This window comes from Schistocerca americana, chromosome 10 (assembly GCF_021461395.2).
Source record: "Schistocerca americana isolate TAMUIC-IGC-003095 chromosome 10, iqSchAmer2.1, whole genome shotgun sequence".
Taxonomy (NCBI): Eukaryota; Metazoa; Arthropoda; class Insecta; order Orthoptera; family Acrididae; genus Schistocerca; species Schistocerca americana.
Genome location: NC_060128.1, coordinates 42,642,726 through 42,666,572, shown reverse-complemented (window position 1 = coordinate 42,666,572; position 23,847 = coordinate 42,642,726).

The following is a 23,847-nucleotide window of genomic DNA, read 5'->3' as shown; positions in this document are numbered from 1 at the left end:
AACCTAAAGTGTAGAATCGGAATCTAAAATTGGACTCACAGGAGAGGTTCAAATCATGGAAAGTCAGAGTGTCAGTCCTCTTGTACTTAAGTCGGCATTGTCCCTTTTGAATTCAATGCCGATGCAATTTCTGTGCCTCATCGTCAATAAGAAGGTCCAAGGTATACAGTAAACTTGATGTGTTGCATCGGAATCTAAAACTGGACTCTCAGTAGAGGTTCAAATCATTGAAAGTTAGAGTGTCAGTCCTCTTGACTTAAGTAGGCACTGTGCCTTTTGGATTTAATTCCGATGCAATTACTGTGATTCATCGTCAATAAGAAGGTCCAAGGTATACAGTAAACCTGAAATGAAGCATCGGAATGTAATACTGCACTCACAGGAGAGGTTCAAATCATAGAAAGTTAGAGTGTCAGTCCTCTTGTACTTAAGTCGGCATTGTGCCTTTTGTATTAAATTCGGATGCAATTTCTGTGTTTCATCGGCAATAAGAAGGTTCCAGGGATACAGTAAACCTGAATTGAAGCATCGGAATCTAAAACTGGACTCACAGGAGAGGTTCAAATCATAGAAAGTTAGAGTGTCAGTCTCCTTGCACTTAAGTCGGCATTGTGCCTTTTGAATTTTATTCCGATGCAATTTCTGTGCTTCATCGTCAATAAGAAGGCCCATGGTATATAGTAAACCTGAAGTGTAACATCGGAATCTAAAACTGGACTCACAGGAGAGGTTCAAATCATAGGAAGTCAGAGTGTCAGTCCTCTTGTACTTAAGTCGGCAATTGTGCCTTTTGTATTAAATTCGGATGCAATATCTGTGTTTCATCGCCAATAAGAAGGTCCAAGGTATACAGCAAACCTGAAGTGAAGCATCGGAATGTAATACTGGACTCACAGGAGAGGTTCAAATCATAGAAAGGTAGAGTGTCAGTCCTCGAGTAGTTAAGTCGGCATTGTGCCTTTTGTATTAAATTCGGATGCAATTTCTGTGTCTCATCGTCATTAAGAAGGTCCCAGGGATACAGTAAACCTGAAGTGAAGAATCGGAACCAAAAGCTGGACTCAAAGGAGTGGTTCAAATCATAGAATGTGAAAGTGTCAGTCCTCTTGTACTTAAGTCGGCATTGTGCCTTTTGAATTTTATTCCGATGCAATTTCTGTGCTTCATCGTCAATAAGAAGGCCCATGGTATATAGTGAACCTAAAGTGTAGAATCGGAATTTAAAATTGGACTCACAGGAGAGGTTCAAATCACAGAAAGTCAGAGTGTCAGTCCTCTTGTACTTAAGTCGGCATTGTGCCTTTTGAATTCAATACCGATGCAATTTCTGTGCTTCATCGTCAATACGATTGTCCAAGGTATACAGTAAACTTGAAGTGTTGCATCGGAATCTAAAACTGGACTCTCAGTAGAGGTTCAAATCATTAAAAGTTAGAGTGTCAGTCCTCTTGACTTAAGTAGGCACTGTGCCTTTTGGATTTAATTCCGATGCAATTACTGTGATTCATCGTCAATAAGAAGGTCCAAGGTATACAGTAAACCTGAAATGAAGCATCGGAATGTAATACTGGACTCACAGGAGAGGTTCAAATCATGGAAAGTTAGAGTGTCAGTCCTCTTGTACTTAAGTCGACATTGTGCCTTTTGTATTAAATTCTGATGCAATTTCTGTGTTTCATCGTCATTAAGAAGGTTCCAGGGATGCAGTAAACCTGAATAGAAGCATCGGAATGAAAAACTGGACTCACAGGAGAGGTTCAAATCATACAAAGTTAGAGTGTCAGTCCTCTTGTACTTAAGTCGGCATTGTGCCTTTTGAATTTTATTCCGATGCAATTCCTGTGCTTCATCGTCAATAAGAAGGCCCATGGTATATAGTAAACCTGAAGTGTAGCATCGGAATCTAAAACTGGACTCACAGGAGAGGTTCAAATCATAGAAAGTCAGAGTGTCAGTCCTCTTGTACTTAAGTCGGCAATTGTGCCTTTTGTATTAAATTCGGATGCAATATCTGTGTTTCATCGTCAATAAGAAGGTCAAAGTTTTACAGTAAACCTGAAGTTAAGCATCGGAACCTAAAACTGGACTCACAGGAGAGATTAAAATCATAGAATGTTATAGTGTCAGTCCTCTTGTACTTAAGTAGGCATTGTGCCTTTTGAATTCAATTCCGATGCAATTTCTGTGTTTCATCGTCAATAAGAAGGTCCAAGATATACAGTAAACCTGAAGTGTAGCATCGGAATCTAAAACCGGACTCACAGGAGAGCTTCAAATCATTGAAAAATAGCGTGTCAGTCATCTTCACTTGAGTCGGCACTGTGCCTTTTGAATTTAATTCCGATGCAATTTCTGTGTTTCATCGTCAATAAGAAGGTCCAAGGGATACAGTAAATCTGAAGTGAAGCATCGGAATCTAAAACTGGAATCACAGGAGAGGTTCAAATCATAGAAAGTGAGAGTGTCAGTCCTTTTGTACTTGAGCCGGCATTGTGCCTTTTGTATTAAATTCGGATGCCATTTCTGTGTTTCATCGGCAATAAGAAGGTATAAGGTATACAGTAAACCTGAAGTGCAGCAACGGAATCTAAAACTGGACTCACAGGAGAGGTTCAAATCATAGAACGTTAGAGTGTCAATCCTCTTGTACGTAAGTTGGCATTGTGCCTTGTGTATTTAATCCGGATGCAATTTCTGTGTTTCATCGTCAATAAGAAGGTTAAAGGTATACAGTAAACCTGAAGTGAAGCATCGGAAATCTAAAACTGGACTCACAGGAGAGGTTCAAATCATAGAAAGTTAGAGTGTCAGTCCTTCTGTATTTAAGTCGGCGTTGTGCCATTTGTATTAAATTCGGATGCAATTTCTGTGTTTCATCGTCAATAAGAAGGTCCAAGGGATACAATAAACCTGAAGAGAAGCATCGGAATCTAAAACTGGACTCACAAGAGAGGTTTCTGATCATAGAAAGTTAGAGTGTTACTCCTCTAGTACTTAAATCGGCATTATGCCTTTTGAATTTAATTCCGTTGCAATTACTGTGCTTCATCGTCAAGAAGAATGTCCAAGGTATACAGTAAACCTGAAGTGAAGCATCGGAATCTCAAACTGGAGTCACAGGAGAGGTTCAAATCATAGAAAAGCTAGAGTGTCAGGCCTCTTGTGCTTATGTCGGCATTGTGTCTTTTGTATTAAATTCGGATGCAATATCTGTGTTTCATCGTCAACAAGAAGGTCCAAGGATTACAGTAAACCTGACGTGAAGCATCGGAATCTAAAACTGGACTCACAGGGAGGTTCAAATCATAGAACGTTAGAGTGTCAATCCTCTTGTACATAAGTTGGCATTGTGCCTTGTGTATTTAATCCGGATGCAATTTCTGTGTTTCATCGTCAATAAGAAGGTTAAATGTATACAGTAAACCTGAAGTGCAGAAACGGAATCTAAAACGGGACTCACAGGAGAGGTTCAAATCATAGAAGCTTAGAGTGCCTGTCCTCTTGTACTTAGGTCGGCATTGTGCCTTTTGCATTATATTCGGATGCAATTTCTGTGTTTCAACGTCAATAAGAAGGTCCAAGGATTACAGTAAACCTGACGTGAAGCATCGGAATCTAAAACTGGACTCACAAGAGAGGTTTCTAATCATAGAAAGTTAGAGTGTCAGTCCTTTTGTACTTAAGACGGCATTGTGCCTTTTGTATTAAATTCGGATGCAATATCTGTGTTTCATCGTCAATAAGTAGGTCCAAGGGATACAGTAAACCTGAAGTGAAGCTTCGGAACACAAAACTGGACTCACCGGAGAGGTTCAAAATATAGAAAGTTAGAGTGTCAGTCCTCTTGTACTTAAGTCGGCATTGTGCCTTTTGTATTAAATTCGCATGCCATTTCTGTGTTTCATCGGCAATAAGAAGGTATAAGGTATACAGTAAACCTGAAGTGCAGCAACGGAATCTAAAACTGGACTCACAGGAGAGGTTCAAATCATAGAAAGTTAGAGTGTCAGTCCTCTTGTACTTAAGTCGGCATTGTGCCTTTTGTATTAAATTCGGATGCTATTTCTGTGTTTCATCGACAATAAGAAGGTCCAAGGGATATAGTAATCCTGAAGTGAAGCATCGGAACCTAAAACTGGACTCACAGGAGAGGTTCAAATCATAGAAAGTTAGAGTGCCAGTCCTCTTCTACTTAAGTCGGCATTGTGCCTTTTGTATTAATTTCGGATGCAATTTCTGTGTTTCATCGTCAATAAGAAGGTCCAAGGGATACAGTAAATCTGAAGTGAAGCATCGGAATCTAAAACTGGAATCACAGGAGAGGTTCAAATCATAGAAAGTGAGAGTGTCAGTCCTTTTGTGCTTGAGTCGGCATTGTGCCCTTTGTATCAATCTCGGATGCAATTTCTGTGTTTCATCGTCAATAAGAAGGTCCAAGGGATACTGTAAATCTGAAGTGAAGCATCGGAATCTAAAACTGGACTCACAATAGAGGTTCAAATCATAGAAAATTATAGTGTCAGTCCTTTTGTACTTAAGTCGGCGTTGTGCTTGTTGCATTAAATTCTGATGCAATTTCTTTGTTTCATCGTCAATAAGAAGGTCGAAGGGATACAGTAAACCTGAAGTGAAGCATCGGAATCTAAAACTGGACTCACAGGAGAGGTTCAAATCATAGAAAAGCTAGTGTGTCAGTCCTCTTGTACTTCAGCCGGCATTGTGTTTTTGTACTAAATTCAGATGCAATTTCTGTGTTTCATCGTCAATAAGAAGGTCCAAGGGATGCAGTAAACCTGAAGTGAAGCATCGGAATCTAAAACTGGACTCACTGGAGAGGTTCAAATCATAGAAAGTTAGAGTGTCAGTTATCTTGAACTTAATTAGGCATTGTGCCTTTTGTATTAAATTCGCATGCAATTTCTGTGTTTCGTCGTCAATAATAGGGTCCAAGGGATAAAGTAAGCCTGAAGTGAAGCGTCGTAATCTAAAACTGGACTCACAGGAGAGTTTCTAATAATAGAAAGTTAGAGTGTCAGTCCTCTTGTACTTAAGTCGGCATTGTGCCTTTTGAATTTAATTCCGATGCAATTTCTGTGCTTCATCGTCAATAAGAAGGCCCAAGGGATACAGTAAACCTGAAGTGAAGCATCGGAATCTAAAACTGGACTCACAGGAGAGGATTAAATCATAGAAAGTTAGAGTGTCAGACCTCTTGTACATAAGTCGGCATTGTGTCCAGTGGATTTAATTGCGAAGCAATTTCTGTGTTTCATCGTCAACAAGAAGGTCCAAGGGATACAGTAAACCTGACGTGGAGCATCGGAATCTAAAGCTGGACTCACAGGAGAGGTTCAAATCATAGAAAGTTAGAGTGTCCGTCCCCTTGTACTTAAGTCGGCATTGTGCCTTTTTAATTTAATTCCGATGCAAATTCTGAGCTTCATCGTCAATAAGAAGGCCCATGGTATACAGTAAACCTGAAGTGTAGCATCGGAATCTAAAACAGGACTCACAGGAGAGCTTCAAATCATAGAATGTGAGAGTGTCAGTCCTCCTGTACTTAAGTCGTCATTGTGCCTTTTTCATTTATTTCCGATGCAATTTCTGTGTTTCATCCTCAATAAGAAGGTCCTAGGGATACAGTAAACCTGAAATGGTGCATCGGAATCTAAAGCTGGACTCACAGGAGAGGTTCAAATCATAGAAAGTTAGAGTGTCCGTCCTCTTGTACTTAAGTCGGCATTGTGCCTTTTGAATTTAATTCCGATGCAAATTCTGTGCTTCATCGTCAATAAGAACGCCCAGGGTATACAGTAAACCTGAAGTGTAGCATCGGAAACTAAAAGTGGTCTCACAGGAGAGGTTCAAATCATAGAAAGTTAGAGTGTCAGTCCTCTTTTACTTAAGTCGGCATTATGCCTTTTGTATTAAATTCGGATGCAATTTCTGTGTTTCATCCTCAATAAGAAGGTCCAAGGTATACAGTAAACCTGAAGTGAAGCATCGGAATCTAAAACTGAACACACAGGAGAGGTTTAAATGATAGAATATTAGAGTGTCAGTCCTCTTGTACTTAAGTCGCCATTGTGAGTTTTGTATTAAATTCGGATAAAATATCTGTGTCTCATCGTCATTAAGAAGGTCCCAGGGATACAGTATACCTGAAGTGAGGCATCGGAATCTAAAACTGGACTCACAGGAGAGGTTCAAATCATAGAAAGCTAGAGTGTCAGTTCTCTTGTACTTAAGTCACCATTGTGCATTTTGAATTTAATTCCGATGCAATTTCTGTGTTTCATCGTCATTAAGAAGGTCCCAGGGATACAGTAAACCTGAAGTGAAGAATCGGAACCAAAAGCTGGACTCACAGAAGAGGTTCAAATCATAGAATGTGAGAGTGTCAGTCCTCTTGTACTTAAGTCGGGATTGTGCCTTTTGAATTTTATTCCGATGCAATTTCTGTGCTTCATCGTCAATAAGAAGGCCCATGCTATATAGTGAACCTAAAGTGTAGAATCGGAATCTAAAATTGGACTCACTTGAGAGGTTCAAATCATAGAAAGTCAGAGTGTCAGTCCTCTTGTACTTAAGTCGGCATGGTCCCTTTTGAATTCAATGCCGATGCAATTTCTGTGCCTCATCGTCAATAAGAAGGTCCAAGGTATACAGTAAACTTGATGTGTTGCATCGGAATCTAAAACTGGACTCTCAGTAGAGGTTAAAATATTGAAAGTTAGAGTGTCAGTCCTCTTGACTTAAGTAGGCACTGTGCCTTTTGGATTTAATTCCGATGCAATTACTGTGATTCATCGTCAATAAGAAGGTCCAAGGTATACAGTAAACCTGAAATGAAGCATCGGAATGTAATACTGGACTCACAGGAGAGGTTCAAATCATAGAAAGTTAGAGTGTCAGTCCTCTTGTACTTAAGTCGGCATTGTGCCTTTTGTATTAAATTCGGATGCAATTTCTGTGTTTCATCGGCAATAAGAAGGTTCCAGGGATACAGTAAACCTTAATTGAAGCATCGGAATCTAAAACTGGACTCACAGGAGAGGTTCAAATCATAGAAAGTTAGAGTGTCAGTCTTCTTGCACTTAAGTCGGCATTGTGCCTTTTGAATTTTATTCCGATGCAATTTCTGTGCTTCATCGTCAATAAGAAGGCCCATGGTATATAGTAAACCTGAAGTGTAACATCGGAATCTAAAACTGGACTCACAGGAGAGGTTCAAATCATAGGAAGTCAGAGTGTCAGTCCTCTTGTACTTAAGTCGGCAATTGTGCTATTTGTATTAAATTCGGATGCAATATCTGTGTTTCATCGCCAATAAGAAGGTCCAAGGTATACAGCAAACCTGAAGTGAAGCATCGGAATGTAATACTGGACTCACAGGACAGGTTCAAATCATAGAAAGGTAGAGTGTCAGTCCTCTAGTAGTTAAGTCGGCATTGTGCCTTTTGTATTAAATTCGGATGCAATTTCTGTGTTTCATCGTCATTAAGAAGGTCCCAGGGATACAGTAAACCTGAAGTGAAGAATCGGAACCAAAAGCTGGACTCACAGGAGTGGTTCAAATCATAGAATGTGAAAGTGTCAGTCCTCTTGTACTTAAGTCGGCATTGTGCCTTTTGAATTTTATTCCGATGCAATTTCTGTGCTTCATCGTCAATAAGAAGGCCCATGGTATATAGTGAACCTAAAGTGTAGAATCGGAATTTAAAATTGGACTCGCAGGAGAGGTTCAAATCACAGAAAGTCAGAGTGTCAGTCCTCTTGTACTTAAGTCGGCATTGTGCCTTTTGAATTCAATACCGATGCAATTTCTGTGCTTCATCGTCAATAAGATTGTCCAAGGTGTACAGTAAACTTGAAGTGTTGCATCGGAATTTAAAACTGGACTCTCAGTAGAGGTTCAAATCATTAAAAGTTAGAGTGTCAGTCCTCTTGACTTAAGTAGGCACTGTACCTTTTGGATTTAATTCCGATGCAATTACTGTGATTCATCGTCAATAAGAAGGTCCAAGGTATACAGTAAACCTGAAATGAAGCATCGGAATGTAATACTGGACTCACAGGAGAGGTTCAAATAATGGAAAGTTAGAGTGTCAGTCCTCTTGTACTTAAGTCGACATTGTGCCTTTTGTATTAAATTCGGATGCAATTTCTGTGTTTCATCGTCATTAAGAAGGTTCCAGGGATGCAGTAAACCTGAAGTGACGCATCGGAATGAAAAACTGGACTCACAGGAGAGGTTCAAATCATAGAAAGTTAGAGTGTCAGTCCTCTTGTACTTAAGTCGGCATTGTGCCTTTTGAATTTTATTCCGATGCAATTCCTGTGCTTCATCGTCAATAAGAAGGCCCATGGTATATAGTAAACCTGAAGTGTAGCATCGGAATCTAAAACTGGACTCACAGGAGAGGTTCAAATCATAGACAGTTAGAGTGTCAGTCCTCTTGTACTTAAGTCGGCAATTGTGCCTTTTGTATTAAATTCAGATGCAATATCTGTGTTTCATCGTCAATAAGAAGGTCAAAGTTTTACAGTAAACCTGAAGTTAAGCATCGGAACCTAGAAACTGGACTCACAGGAGAGATTAAAATCATAGAATGTTATAGTGTCAGTCCTCTTGTACTTAAGTAGGCATTGTGCCTTTTGAATTCAATTCCGATGCAATTTCTGTGTTTCATCGTCAATAAGAAGGTCCAAGATATACAGTAAACCTGAAGTGTAGCATCGGAATCTAAAACCGGACTCACAGGAGAGCTTCAAATCATTGAAAAATAGCGTGTCAGTCATCTTCACTTAAGTCGGCACTGTGCCTTTTGAATTTAATTCCGATGCAATTTCTGTGTTTCATCGTCAATAAGAAGGTTCAAGGTATACAGTAAACCTGAAATGAAGCATCGGAATGTAATACTGAACTCACAGGAGAAGTTCAAATCATAAAAAGTTAGAGTGTCAGTCCTCTGGTAGTAAAGTCGGCATTGTGCCTTTTGAATTTAATTCCGATGCAATTTCTGTGCTTCATCGTCAATAAGAAGGGCCATGGTATACAGTAAACCTGAAGGGTAGCAAAGGAATCTCAAAGTGGACTCACAGGAGAGGTTGAAATCATAGAGAGTTAGAGTGTCAGTCCCCTTGTACTTAAGTCGGCATTGTGCCTTTTGTTTTATATTCGGATGCAATTTCTGTGTTTCATCGTCATTAAGAAGGTCCCAGGGATACAGTAAAACTGAAATAAAGCATCAAAATCAAAAACTGGACTCACAGGAGAGGTTCAAATCATTGAAAGTTAGAGTGTCCGTCCTCTTGTACTTAAGTCGGCATTGTCTCTTTTGAATTTAATTCCGATGCAATTTCTGTGTTTCATTGTCATTAAGACGGTCCCAGGGATATAGTAAACCTGAAGTGAGGCATCGGAATCTAAAACTGGACTCACAGGAGGGGTTCAAATCATAGAAAATTAGAGTGGTAGTCCTCTTGTACTTAAGTCGGCATTGTGGATTTTGAATTTAATTCCGATGCAATTTCTGTGTTTCATCGTCAATAAAAAGGTCCAAGGGATACAGTAAACCTGAAGTGAAGCATCGGAATCTAAAACTGGACTCACAGGAGAGGTTCAAATCATAAAAAGTTAGAGTGTCAGTCCTCTTGTACTTACGTCGGCATTGTGCCTTTTGTATTAAATTCGGATGCAATTTCTGTGTTTCATCGTCATTAAGAAGGTTCCAGGGAACAGTAAACCAGAATTGAAGCATCGGAATCTAAAACTGGACTCACAGGAGAGGTTCGAATCATAGAAAGTTAGAGTGTCAGTCCTCTTGTTCTTAAGTCGGCATTGTGCCTTTTGAATTTTATTCCGATGCAATTTCTGTGCTTCATCGTCGATAAGAAGGCCCATGGTATATAGTAAGCCTGAAATGCAGCATCGGAATCTAAAACTGGACTCACAGGAGAGCTTCAAATCATAGAAAGTCAGAGTGTCAGTCCTCTTGTACTTAAGTCGGCAATTGTGACTTTTGTATTAAATTCGGATGCAATATCTGTGTTTCATCGCCAATAAGAAGGTCCAAGGTATACAGCAAACCTGAAGTGAAGCATCGGAATGTAATACTGGACTCACAGGAGAGGTTCAAATCATAGAAAGATAGAGTGTCAGTCCTCTAGTACTTAAGTCGGCAATGTGCCTTTTGTATTAAATTCGGATGCAATTTCTGTGTTTCACCGTCATTAAGAAGGTTCCAGGGATACAGTAAACCTGAAGTGACGCATCGGAATCTAAAACTGGACTCACAGGAGAGGTTCGATTGAAAGAAAGTCAGAGTGTCAGTCCTCTTGTACTTAAGTCAGCATTGTGCCTTTTGAATTTAATTCCGATGCAATATCTGTGTTTCATCGTCAATAAGAAGGTCAAAGTTTTACAGTAAACCTGAAGTTAAGCATCGGAAACTAAAACTGGACTCACAGGAGAGATTAAAATCATAGAATGTTATAGTGTTAGTCCTCTTGTACTTAAGTAGGCATTGTGCCTTTTGAATTCAATTCCGATGCAATTTCTGTGTTTCATCGTCAATAAGAAGGTCCAAGGTATACAGTAAACCTGAAGTGTGGCATCGGAATCTAAAACCGGACTCACAGGAGAGCTTCAAATCATTGAAAAATAGCGTGTCAGTCATCTTCACTTAAGTCGGCACTGTGCCTTTTGAATTTAATTCCGATGCAATTTCTGTGTTTCATCGTCAATAAGAAGGTCCAAGGTATACAGTAAACCTGAAATGAAGCATCGGAATGTAATACCGAACTCACAGGAGAGGTTCAAATCATAGAAAGTTAGAGTGTCAGTCCACTGGTACTTAAGTCGGCATTGTGCCTTTTGTATTAAATTCGGACGCAATTTCTGTGTTTCATCGTCATTAAGAAGGTCCCAGGGATACAGTAAACCTGAAGTGAAGCATCGGAATCTCAAACTGGACACACAGGAGAGGTTCAAATTACAGAAAGTTAGAGTGTCAGTCCTTTTGTACTTAAGTCGGCATTGTGCCTTTTGAATTTAATTCCGATGCAATTTCTGTGCTTCATCGTCAATAAGAAGGCCCATGGTATACAGTAAACCTGAAGGTTAGCAAAGGAATCGCAAAGTGGACTCACAGGAGAGGTTTAAATCATAGAGAGTTAGAGTGTCAGTCCCCTTGTACTTAAGTCGGCATTGTGCCTTTTGTTTTATATTCGGATGCAATTTCTGTGTTTCATCGTCATTAAGAAGGTCCCAGGGATACAGTAAAACTGAAATGAAGCATCGATATCAAAAACTGGACTCACAGGAGAGGTTCAAATCATTGAAAGTTAGAGTGTCAGTCCTCTTGTACTTAAGTCGGCATTGTGCCTTTTGAATTTATTTCCGATGCAATTTCTGTGTTTCATCGTCAATAAGAAGGTCCAAGGTATACAGTAAACCTGAAGTGAAGCATCGGAATCTAAAACTGGACTCACAGGAGAGGTTCATATCAAAGAAAGTTAGAGTGTCAGTCCTCTTGTACTTAAGTCAGCATTGTGACTTTTGTATTAAATTCGGATGCTAATTCTGTATTTCATCGTGATTAAGAAGGTCCCAGGTATACAGTAAACCTGAAGTGAAGCATCGGAATCTAAAGCTGGACTCACAGGAGAGGTTCAAATCATAGAAAGTTAGAGTGTCCGTCCTCTTGTACTTACGTCGGCATTGTCTCTTTTGAATTTAATTCCGATGCAATTTCTGTGTTTCATCGTCAATAAGAAGGTCCAAGGTATACTGTAAACCTGAAGTGAAGCATCGGAATCTAAAACTGGATTTACAGGAGATGCTCAAATCATAGAAAGTTAGAGTGTCAGTCGTCTTGTACTTAAGTCGGCATTGTGCCTTTTGTATTAAATTCGGATGCAATTTCTGTGTTTCATTGTCATTAAGACGGTCCCAGGGATATAGTAAACCTGAAGTGAAGCATCGGAATCTATAACTGGACTCACAGGATAGGTTCAAATCATAGAAAATTAAAGTGTCAGTCCTCTTGTACTTAAGTCGGCATTGTGGATTTTGAATTTAATTCCGATGCAATTTCTGTGTTTCATCGTCAATAAAAAGGTCCAAGGGATACAGTAAACATGAAGTGAAGCATCGGAATCTAAAACTGGACTCACAGGAGAGGTTCAAATCATAGAAAGTTAGAGTGTCCGTCCTCTTTCACTTATCTCGGCATTGTGCCTTTTGAATTTCATTCCGATGCCATTTCTGTGCTTCATCGTCAATAAGATGGTCCATGGTATACAGTAAACCTGAAGTGAAGCATCGGAATCTTAAACTGGACTCATAGGAGAGTTTCAAATCATAGAAAGTTAGAGTGTCAGTCCTCTTGTACTTAAGTCGGCATTGTGCCTTTTGTATTTAATTCGGATGCAATTTCTGTGTTTCATTGTTATTAAGAAGGTCCCAGGGATACAGTAAAACTGAAGTGAAGCATCGGAATCTAAAACTGGATTCACAAGAGAGGTTCAAATCATAGAAAGTTAGAGTGTCAGTCCTCTTGTACTTAAGTCGGCATTGTACTTTTGAATTTAATTCCGATGCAATTTCTGTGTTTCAACATCAATAAGAAGGTCCAAGAAATACAGTAAACCTGATGTGAAGCATCGGAATCTAAAACTGGACTCACAGGAGAGATTCAAATCATAGAAAGTTAGAGTGTCAGTTCTCTTGTACTTAACTCGGCATTGAGCCTTTTGTATTAAATTCGGATGCAATTTCTGTGTCTCATCGTCATTAAGAAGGTCCCAGGGATACAGTAAACCTGAATTGAAGCATCGGATTCTAAAACTGCCCTCACAGGAGAGGTTCAAATCATAGAAAGTTTGAGTGTCAGTCCTCTTGTACTTAAGTAGGCACTGTGCCTTTTGAATTTATATCCGATGCAATTTCTGTGTTTCATCGTCAATAAGAAGGTCCAAGGTATACAGTAAACCTGAAGTGAAACATCGGAATCTAAAACTGGACTCACAGGAGAGGATCAAATCATAGAAAGTTAGAGTGTCAGTCCACTTGTACTTAAGTCGGCATCGTGCCTTTTGAATTAAATTCGGATGCAACTTCTGTGTTTCATCGTCATTAAGAAGGTCCCAGGTATACAGTAAACCTGAAGTGAAGCATCGGAATCTCAAACTGGACTCACAGGAGAGGTTCAAATTACAGAAAGTTAGAGTGTCAGTCCTTTTGTACTTAAGTCGGCATTGTGCCTTTTGAATTTAATTCCGATGCAATTTCTGTGCTTCATCGTCAATAAGAAGGCCCATGGTATACAGTAAACCTGAAGTGTAGCAAAGGAATCTCAAAGTGGACTCACAGGAGAGTTTGAAATCATAGAGAGTTAGAGTGTCAGTCCCCTTGTACTTAAGTCGGCATTGTGCCTTTTGTTTTATATTCGGATACAATTTCTGTGTTTCATCGTCATTAAGTAGGTCCCAGGGCTACAGTGAAACTGAAATGAAGCATCGAAATCAAAAACTGGACTCACAGGCGAGGTTCAAATCATTGAAAGTTAGAGTGTCAGTCCTCTTGTACCTAAGTCGGCATTGTGCCTTTTGAATTTATTTCCGATGCAATTTCTGTGTTTCATCTTCAATAAAAAGGTCCAAGGGATACAGTAAACCTGAAGTGAAGCACCGGAATCTAAAACTGGACTCACAGGTTAGGTTCAAATCATAGAAAGTCAGAGTGTCAGTCCTCTTGTACTTAAGTCGGCAATTGTGCCTTTTGTATTAAATTCGGATGCAATATCTGTGTTTCATCGCCAATAAGAAGGTCCAAGGTATACAGCAAACCTGAAGTGAAGCATCGGAATGTAATACTTGACTCACAGGAGAGGTTCAAATCGTAGAAAGTCAGAGTGTCAGTCCTCTTGTACTTAAGTCAGCATTGTGCCTTTTGAATTTAATTCCGATGCAATATCTGTGTTTCATCGTCAATAAGAAGGTCAAAGTTTTACAGTAAACCTGAAGTTAAGCATCGGAACCTAAAACTGGACTCACAGGAGAGATTAAAATCATAGAATGTTATAGTGTCAGTCCTCTTGTACTTAAGTAGGCATTGTGCCTTTTGAATTCAATTCCGATGCAATTTCTGTGTTTCATCGTCAATAAGAAGGTCCAAGGTATACAGTAAACCTGAAGTGTAGCATCGGAATCTAAAACCGGACTCACAGGAGAGCTTCAAATCATTGAAAAATAGCGTGTCAGTCATCTTCACTTAAGTCGGCACTGTGCCTTTTGAATTTAATTCCGATGCAATTTCTGTGTTTCAACATCAATAAGAAGGTCCAAGAAATACAGTAAACCTGAAGTGAAGAGCATCGGAACCTAAAACTGGACTCACCAGGAGAGATTAAAATCATAGAAAGTTAGAGTGTCAGTCCTCTGGTACTTAAGTCGGCATTGTGCCTTTTGTATTAAATTCGGATGCAATTTCTGTGTTTCATCGCCATTAAGAGGTCCTAGGGATACAGTAAACCTGAAGTGAGGTATCGGAATCTCAAACTGGACTCACAGGAGATGTTCAAATTACAGGAAAGTTAGAGGTCAGTCCTTTTGTACTTAAGTCGGCATTGTGCCTTTTGAATTTAATTCCGATGCAATTTCTGTGCTTCATCGTCAATAAGAAGGCCAATGGTATACAGTAAACCAGAAGGGTAGCAAAGGAATCTCAACGTGGTCTCACAGGAGAGGTTGAAATCATAGAGAGTTAGAGTGTCAGTCCCCTTGTACTTAAATCGGCATTGTGCCTTTTGTTTTATATCGATGCAATTTCTGCGTTTCATCGTCATTATGAAGGTCCCAGGGATACAGTAACCTGAAGTGAGGCATCGGAATCTCAAACTGGACTCACAGGAGATGTTCAAATTACAGAAAGTTAGAGTGTCAGTCCTTTTGTACTTAAGTCGGCATTGTGCCTTTTGAATTTAATTCCGATGCAATTTCTGTGCTTCATCGTCAATAAGAAGGCAATAGTATACAGTAAACCTGAAGGGTAGCAAAGGAATCAGAAAGTGGTCTCACAGGAGAGGTTGAAATCATAGAGAGTTAGAGTGTCAGTCCCTTGTAACTTAAGTCGGCATTGTGCCCTTTTGTTTTATATTCGGATGCAATTTCTGCGTTTCATCGTCATTAAGAAGGTCCCAGGGATACAGTAAAACTGAAATGAAGCATCGAAATCAAAAACTGGACTCACAGGAGAGGTTCAAATCATTGAAAGTTAGAGTGTCAGTCCTCTTGTACTTAAGTCGGCATTGTGCCTTTTTAATTTATTTCCGATGCAATTTCTGTGTTTACATCGTCAATAAGAAGGTCCAAGGTATACAGTCAACCTGAAGTGAAGCATCGGAATCTAAAACTGGACTCTCAGGAGAGGTTCATATCAAAGAAAGTTAGAGTGTCAGTCCTCTTGTACTTAGGTCAGCATTGTGACTTTTGTATAAATTCGGATGCTATTTCTGTATTTCATCGTGATTAAGAAGGTCCCAGATATACAGTAAACCTGAAGTGAAGCATCGGAATCTAAAACTGGACTCACAGGAGAGGTTCAAATCATAGAAAGTTACAGTGTCCGTAGTCTTGTACTTAAGTCGGCATTGTCTCTTTTGAATTTAATTCCGATGCAATTTCTGTGTTTCATCGTCAATAAGAAGGTTCCAAGGTATACAGTAAACCTGAAGTGCAGCATCGGAATCTAAAACTGGATTCACAGGAGATGCTCAAATCATAGAAAGTTAGAGTGTCAGTCGTCTTGTAGTTAAGTCGGCATTGTGCCTTTCGTATTAGATTCGGATGCAATATCTGTGTTTCATCGCCAATAAGAAGGTCCAAGGTATACAGCAAACCTGAAGTGATGCATTGGAACGTAATACTGGACTCACAGGAGAGGTTCAAATCATAGAAAGATAGAGTGTCAGTCCTCTGGTACTTAAGTCGGCATTGTCTCTTTTGAATTTAATTCCGATGCAATTTCTGTGTTTCATTGTCATTAAGACGGTCCCAGGGATATAGTAAACCTGAAGTGAAGCATCGGAATCTAAAACTGGACTCACAGGAGAGGTTCAAATCATAGAAAGTCAGAGTGTCAGTCCTCTTGTACATCAGTCGGCAATTGTGCCTTTTGTATTAGATTCGGATGCAATATCTGTGTTTCATCGCCAATAAGAAGGTCCAAGGTATACAGCAAACCTGAAGTGATGCATTGGAACGTAATACTGGACTCACAGGAGAGGTTCAAATCATAGAAAGATAGAGTGTCAGTCCTCTGGTACTTAAGTCGGCATTGTGCCTTTTGTATTAAATTCGGACGCAATTTCTGTGTTTCATCGTCATTAAGAAGGTCCCAGGGATACAGTAAACCTGAAGTGAAGCATCGGAATTTAAAACCCGACTCACAGGAGAGCTTCAAATCATTGAAAAATAGCGTGTCAGTCATCTTCACTTAAGTCGGCACTGTGCCTTTGAATTTAATTCCGATGCAATTTCTGTGTTTCATCGTCAATAAGAAGGTCCAAGGTATACAGTAAACCTAAAATGAAGCATCGGAATGTAATACTGAACTCACAGGAGAGGTTCAAATCATAGAAAGTTAGAGTGTCAGTCCTCTGGTACTTAAGTCGGCATTGTGCCTTTTGTATTAAATTCGGTCGCAATTTCTGTGTTTCATCGTAATTAAGAAGGTCCCAGGGATACAGTAAACCTGAAGTGAAGCATCGGAATCTCAAACTGGACACACAGGAGAGGCTCAAATTACAGAAAGTTAGAGTGTCAGTCCTTTTGTACTTAAGTCGGCATTGTGCCTTTTGAGTTTACTTCCGATGTAATTTCTGTGCTTCATCGTCAATAAGAAGGCCCATGGTATACAGTAAACCTGAAGGGTAGCAAAGGAATCTCAAAGTGGACTCACAGGAGAGGTCTAAATCATAGAGAGTTAGAGTGTCAGTCCCCTTGTACTTAAGCCGGCATTGTGCCTTTTGTTTTCTATTCGGATGCAATTTCTGTGTTTCATCGTCATTAAGAAGGTCCCAGGGATACAGTAAAACTGAAATGAAGCATCGAAATCAAAAACTGGACTCACAGGACAGGTTCAAATCATTGAAAGTTAGAGTGTCAGTCCTCTTGTACTTAAGTTGGCATTGTGCCTTTTGAATTTATTTCCGATGCAATTTCTGTGTTTCATCGTCAATAAGAAGGTCCAAGGTATACAGTAAACCTGAAGTGAAGCATCGGAATCTAAAACTGGACTCACAGGAGAGGTTCATATCAAAGAAAGTTAGAGTGTCAGTCCTCTTGTACTTAAGTCAGCATTGTGACTTTTGTATTAAATTCGGATGCTATATCTGTATTTCATCGTGATTAAGAAGGTCCCAGGTATACAGTAAACCTGAAGTGAAGCATCGGAATCAAAAACTGGACTCACAGGAGAGGTTCAAATCAAAGAAAGTTAGAGTGTCAGTCCTCTTGTACTTAAGTTGGCATTGTGCCTTTTGAATTTATTTCCGATGCAATTTCTGTGTTTCATCGTCAATAAGAAGGTCCAAGGTATACAGTAAACCTGAAGTGAAGCATCGGAATCTAAAACTGGACTCACAGGAGAGGTTCATATCAAAGAAAGTTAGAGTGTCAGTCCTCTTGTACTTAAGTCGGCATTGTACCTTTTGAATTTAATTCCGATGGAATTTCTGCGTTTCATCGTCAATAAGAAGGTCCAAGGTATACAGTAAACCTGAAGTGAAGCATCGGAATCTAAAACTGGATTCATAGGAGATGCTCAAATCATAGAAAGTTAGAGTGTCAGTCGTCTTGTACTTAAGTCGCCATTGTGCCTTTTGTATTAAATTCGGATGCAATTTCTGTGTTTCATTGTCATTAAGACGGTCCCAGGGATATAGTAAACCTGAAGTGAAGCATCGGAATCTAAAACTGGACTCACAGGATAGGTTCAAATCATAGAAAATTAGAGTGTCAGTCCTCTTGTACTTAAGTCGGCATTGTGGATTTTGAATTTAATTCCGATGCAATTTCTGTGTTTCATCGTCAATAAAAAGGTCCAAAGGATACAGTAAACATGAAGTGACGCATCGGAATCTAAAACTGGACTCACAGGAGAGGTTCAAATCATAGAAAGTTAGAGTGTCCGTCCTCTTTCACTTAACTCCGCATTGTGCTTTTTGAATTTCATTCCGATGCAATTTCTGTGGTTCATCGTCAATAAGATGGTCCATGGTATACAGTAAACCTGAAGCGAAGCATCGGAATCTTAAACCGGACTCATAGGAGAGGTTCAAATCATAGAAAGTCAGAGTGTCAGTCCTCTTGTACATCAGTCGGCAATTGTGCCTTTTGTATTAGATTCGGATGCAATATCTGTGTTTCATCGCCAATAAGAAGGTCCAAGGTATACAGCAAACCTGAAGTGATGCATTGGAACGTAATACTGGACTCACAGGAGAGGTTCAAATCATAGAAAGATAGAGTGTCAGTCCTCTGGTACTTAAGTCGGCATTGTGCCTTTTGTATTAAATTCGGACGCAATTTCTGTGTTTCATCGTCATTAAGAAGGTCCCAGGGATACAGTAAACCTGAAGTGAAGCATCGGAATTTAAAACCCGACTCACAGGAGAGCTTCAAATCATTGAAAAATAGCGTGTCAGTCATCTTCACTTAAGTCGGCACTGTGCCTTTGAATTTAATTCCGATGCAATTTCTGTGTTTCATCGTCAATAAGAAGGTCCAAGGTATACAGTAAACCTAAAATGAAGCATCGGAATGTAATACTGAACTCACAGGAGAGGTTCAAATCATAGAACGTTAGAGTGTCAGTCCTCTGGTACTTAAGTCGGCATTGTGCCTTTTGTATTAAATTCGGACGCAATTTCTGTGTTTCATCGTAATTAAGAAGCTCCCAGGGATACAGTAAACCTGAAGTGAAGCATCGGAATCTCAAACTGGACACACAGGAGAGGTTCAAATTACAGAAAGTTAGAGTGTCAGTCCTTTTGTACTTAAGTCGGCATTGTGCCTTTTGAGTTTACTTCCGATGTAATTTCTGTGCTTCATCGTCAATAAGAAGGCCCATGGTATACAGTAAACCTGAAGGGTAGCAAAGGAATCTCAAAGTGGACTCACAGGAGAGGTTTAAATCATAGAGAGTTAGAGTGTCAGTCCCCTTGTACTTAAGTCGGCATTGTGCCTTTTGTTTTATATTCGGATGCAATTTCTGTGTTTCATCGTCATTAAGAAGGTCCAGGGATACAGTAAAACTGAAATGAAGCATAGAAATCAAAAACTGGACTCACAGGACAGGTTAAAATCATTGAAAGTTAGAGTGTCAGTCCTCTTGTACTTAAGTTGGCATTGTGCCTTTTGAATTTATTTCCGATGCAATTTCTGTGTTTCATCGTCAATAAGAAGGTCCAAGGTATACAGTAAACCTGAAGTGAAGCATCGGAATCTAAAACTGGACTCACAGGAGAGGTTCATATCAAAGAAAGTTAGAGTGTCAGTCCTCTTGTACTTAAGTCAGCATTGTGACTTTTGTATTAAATTCGGATGCTATATCTGTATTTCATCGTGATTAAGAAGGTCCCAGGTATACAGTAAACCTGAAGTGAAGCATCGGAATCAAAAACTGGACTCACAGGAGAGGTTCAAATCAAAGAAAGTTAGAGTGTCAGTCCTCTTGTACTTAAGTTGGCATTGTGCCTTTTGAATTTATTTCCGATGCAATTTCTGTGTTTCATCGTCAATAAGAAGGTCCAAGGTATACAGTAAACCTGAAGTGAAGCATCGGAATCTAAAACTGGACTCACAGGAGAGGTTCATATCAAAGAATGTTAGAGTGTCAGTCCTCTTGTACTTAAGTCAGCATTGTGACTTTTGTATTAAATTCGGATGCGATTTCCGTATTTCATCGTGATTAAGAAGGTCCCAGGTATACAGTAAACCTGAAGTGAAGCATCGGAATCTAAAACTGGACTCACAGGAGAGGTTCAAATCATAGAAAGTTAAAGTGACAGTCGTCTTGTACTTAAGTCGGCATTGTGCCTTTTGAATTCAATTCCGATGCAATTTCTGTGCTTCATCGTCAATAAGAATGTCCAAGGGTTACAGTAAAACCTGAACTGAAGCATCGGAATCTAAAACTGGACTCACAGGAGAGGTTGAAATCATAGAAAATTAGAGTGTCAGTCCTCTTGGACTTAAGTCGGCATTGTGGATTTTGAGATTAATTCCGATGCAATTTCTGTGTTTCATCTTCAATAAAAAGGTCCAAGGGATACAGTAAACCTGAAGTGAAGCATCGGAATCTAAAACTGGACTCACAGGAGAGGTATAATCATAGTAAGTTGGAGTGTCAGTCCTCTCGTACTTAGGTCGGCATTGTACCTTTTGTATTAAATACGGATGCAATTTCTGTGTTTCATCGTCATGAAGAAGGTCCCAGGGATACAGTAAACCTGAAGTGAAGGATCGGATTCTAAAACTGGACTCACAGGAGAGGATCAAATCATAGAAAGTTAGAGTGTCAGTCCTCTTGTACTGAAGTCGGCATTGTGCCTTTTGAATTTAAATCCGATGCAATTTCTGTGCTTCATCGTCAATAAGTAGGTCCATTGTATACAGTAAACCTGAAGTGTAGCATCGGAATCTTAAACCGGACTCAGAGGAGAGGATCAAATCATAAAAAGTTAGAGTGTCAGTCCTATTGTACTTAAGTCGGCACAGTGCCTTTTGAATTTAATTCAGATGCAATTTCTGTGTTTCATCGTCAATAGGAAGGTTTAGGGTATACAGTAAACCTGAAGTGAAGCATCGGAATATAAAACTGGACTCACAGGAGAGGTTCAAATCATAGAAAGTTAGAGTGTCAGTCGTCTTGTACTTAAGTCGCCATTGTGCCTTTTGTATTAAATTCGGATGCAATTTCTGTGTTTCATTGTCATTAAGAAGGTCCCAGGGAAAGAGTAAACCTGAAGTGCAGCATCGAAATCTAAAACTGGATTCACAGAAGAGGTTCAAATCATAGAAAGTTAGAGTGTCAGTACTCTTGTACTTAAGTCGGCATTGTGCCTATTGTATTACATTCTGATGCAATTTCTATGTTTCATCGTCAATACGAAGGTAACAGGGATACAGTAAACCTGAACTGAAGCATCGGAATCTAAACCTGGACTCACAGGAGAGGTTCAATTCATAGAAAGTTAGAGTGTCATTCCTCTTGTACTTAACTAGGCATTGTGCCGTTTGAATTCAATTCCAATGCAATCTCTGTGCTTCGTCGTCAATAAGATTCTCCAAAGGTTACAGTAAACCTGAAGTGAAGTATCGGAATCTAAAACTGGACTCACAGGAGAGGTTCTAAACATAGAAAATTAGAGTGTCAGTCCTCTTGTACTTAAGTCGGCATTGTAGATTTTGAATTTAATGTCGATGCAATTTCTGTGTTTCATCGTCAATTAAAAGGTCCAAGGGATACAGTAAACCTGAAGTGAAGCATCGGAATCTAAAACTGGACACACAGGAGAGATTCAAATCATTGAAAGTTAGAGTGTCAGACCTCTTGACTTAAGTCGGCACTCTGCCTTTTGAATTTAATTCCGATGCAATATCTGTGTTTCATCGTCAATAAGAAGGTCCAAGGTATACAGTAAACTTGTAGTGAAGCATCAGAATCTAAAACTGGACTCACAGGAGAAGTTCAAATCATAGAATGTTAGAGTGTCAGTCCCCTTGTACTTAAGTCGGCATTGTGCCTTTTGAATTTAATTCCGATGCAATTTCTGTGTTTCATCGTCAATAAGAAAGTCCAAGGTATACAGTAGACCTGAAGTGAAGCATCGGAATCTAAAACTAGATTCACAGGAGAGGGTCAAATCATAGAAGGTTAGAGTGTCAGTCGTCTTGTACCTAAGTCGGCATTGTGAGTTTTGTATTAAATTCGGATGCAATTTCTTTGTTTCATTGTCATTAAGAAGGTCCCAGGGATATAGTAAACCTGAACTGAGGCTACGGAAACTAAAACTGGACTTACAGGAGAGGTTCAAATCATAGAAACTTAGAGTGTCATTCCTCTTGTACCTAACTCGGCATTGTGCCTTTTGAATTCAATTCCGATGCCATTTCTCTGCTTCTTCGTCAATAAGAATGTCCAAGGGATACAGTAAACCTGACGTGAAGCATCGGAATCTAAAACTGGACACACAGGAGAGGATCAAATCATAGAAAATTGGAGAGTCAGTCCTCTTGTACTTAAGTACGCATTGTGGATTTTGAATTTAATTCCGATGCAATTTCTGTGTTTCATCGTCAATAAAAAAGTCCAAGGGATACAGTAAACCTGAAGTGAAGCATCGGAATCTTAAACTGGACTCACAGGAGAGGATCAAATCATAGAAAAATAGAGTGTCAGTCCTCTTGTACTCAAGTCGGCATTGTGCCTTTTGAATTTAAATCCGATGCAATTTCTGTGCTTTATCGTCAATAAGTAGGTCCATTGTATACAGTAAACCTGAAGTGTAGCATCGGAATCTTAAACCGGACTCAGAGAAGAGGGTCAAATCATAGAAAGTTAGAGTGTCAGTCCTCTTGTACTTAAGTCGGCACAGTGCCTTTTGAATTTAATTCCGATGCAATTTCTGTGTTTCATCGTCAATAAAAAGGTCCAAGGGATACAGTAAACCTGAAGTGAGGCATCGCAATTTAAAACTGGACTCACAGGAGATGTTCAAATCACAGAAAGTTAGAGTGTCAGTCCTCTTGTACTTAAGTCACCATTGTGCATTTTAAATTCAATTCCGATGCAATTTCTGTGTTTCATCGTCAATAACAAGGTCCAAGGTATACGGTAAACCTGAAGTGAAGCATCGGAATGTAATACAGGACTCACAGGAGAGGGTCAAATCATAGAAAGATAGAGTGTCAGTCCGCTTGTACTTAAGTCGGCATTGTGCATTTTGTATTAATTTCGGATGCAATTTCTGTGTTTCATCGTCATTAAGAAGGTCGCAGGGATACAGTAAAACTGAAGTGAAGCATCGAAATCTAAAAGTGGACTCACAGGAAAGGTTCAAATCATAGAAAGTTAGAGTGTCAGTTCTTTTGTACTTAAGTCGGCATTGTGCCTTTTGAATTTTATTCCGATGCAATTTCTGTGCATCATCGTCAATAAGAAGGCCCATGGTATATAGTAAACCTGAAGTGTAGCATCGGAATCTAAAAGTGGACTCACAGGAGAGTTTCAAATCATCGAAAGTCAGAGTGTCAGTCCTCTTGTACTTAAGTCACCATTGTGCATTTTAAATTCAATTCCGATGCAATTTCTGTGTTTCATCGTCAATAAGAAGGTCCAAGGTATACGGTAATCCTGAAGTGAAGTATCGGAATCTAAAACTGGACTCACAGGAGAGGTTCTAAACATAGAAAATTAGAGTGTCAGTCCTCTTGTACTTAAGTCGGCATTGTAGATTTTGAATTTAATGTCGATGCAATTTCTGTGTTTCATCGTCAATAAGAAGGTCCCAGGGATACAGTAAACCTGAAGCAAAGCATCGTAATCTAAAACTGGAATCACAGGAGCGGTTCAAATCATAGAAAGTTAGAGTGTCAGTCCTCTTGTACTTAAGTCGGCATTATGCCTTTTGATTTCAATTCCGATGCAATTTCTGTGCTTCATCGTCAATTAGAAGGTCCAAGGTATACAGTAAACCTGAAGTGTAGCATTGGAATCTAAAACTGGACTCACAGGAGAGGTTCTAATCATTGAAAGTTAGAGTGTCAGTCCTCTTG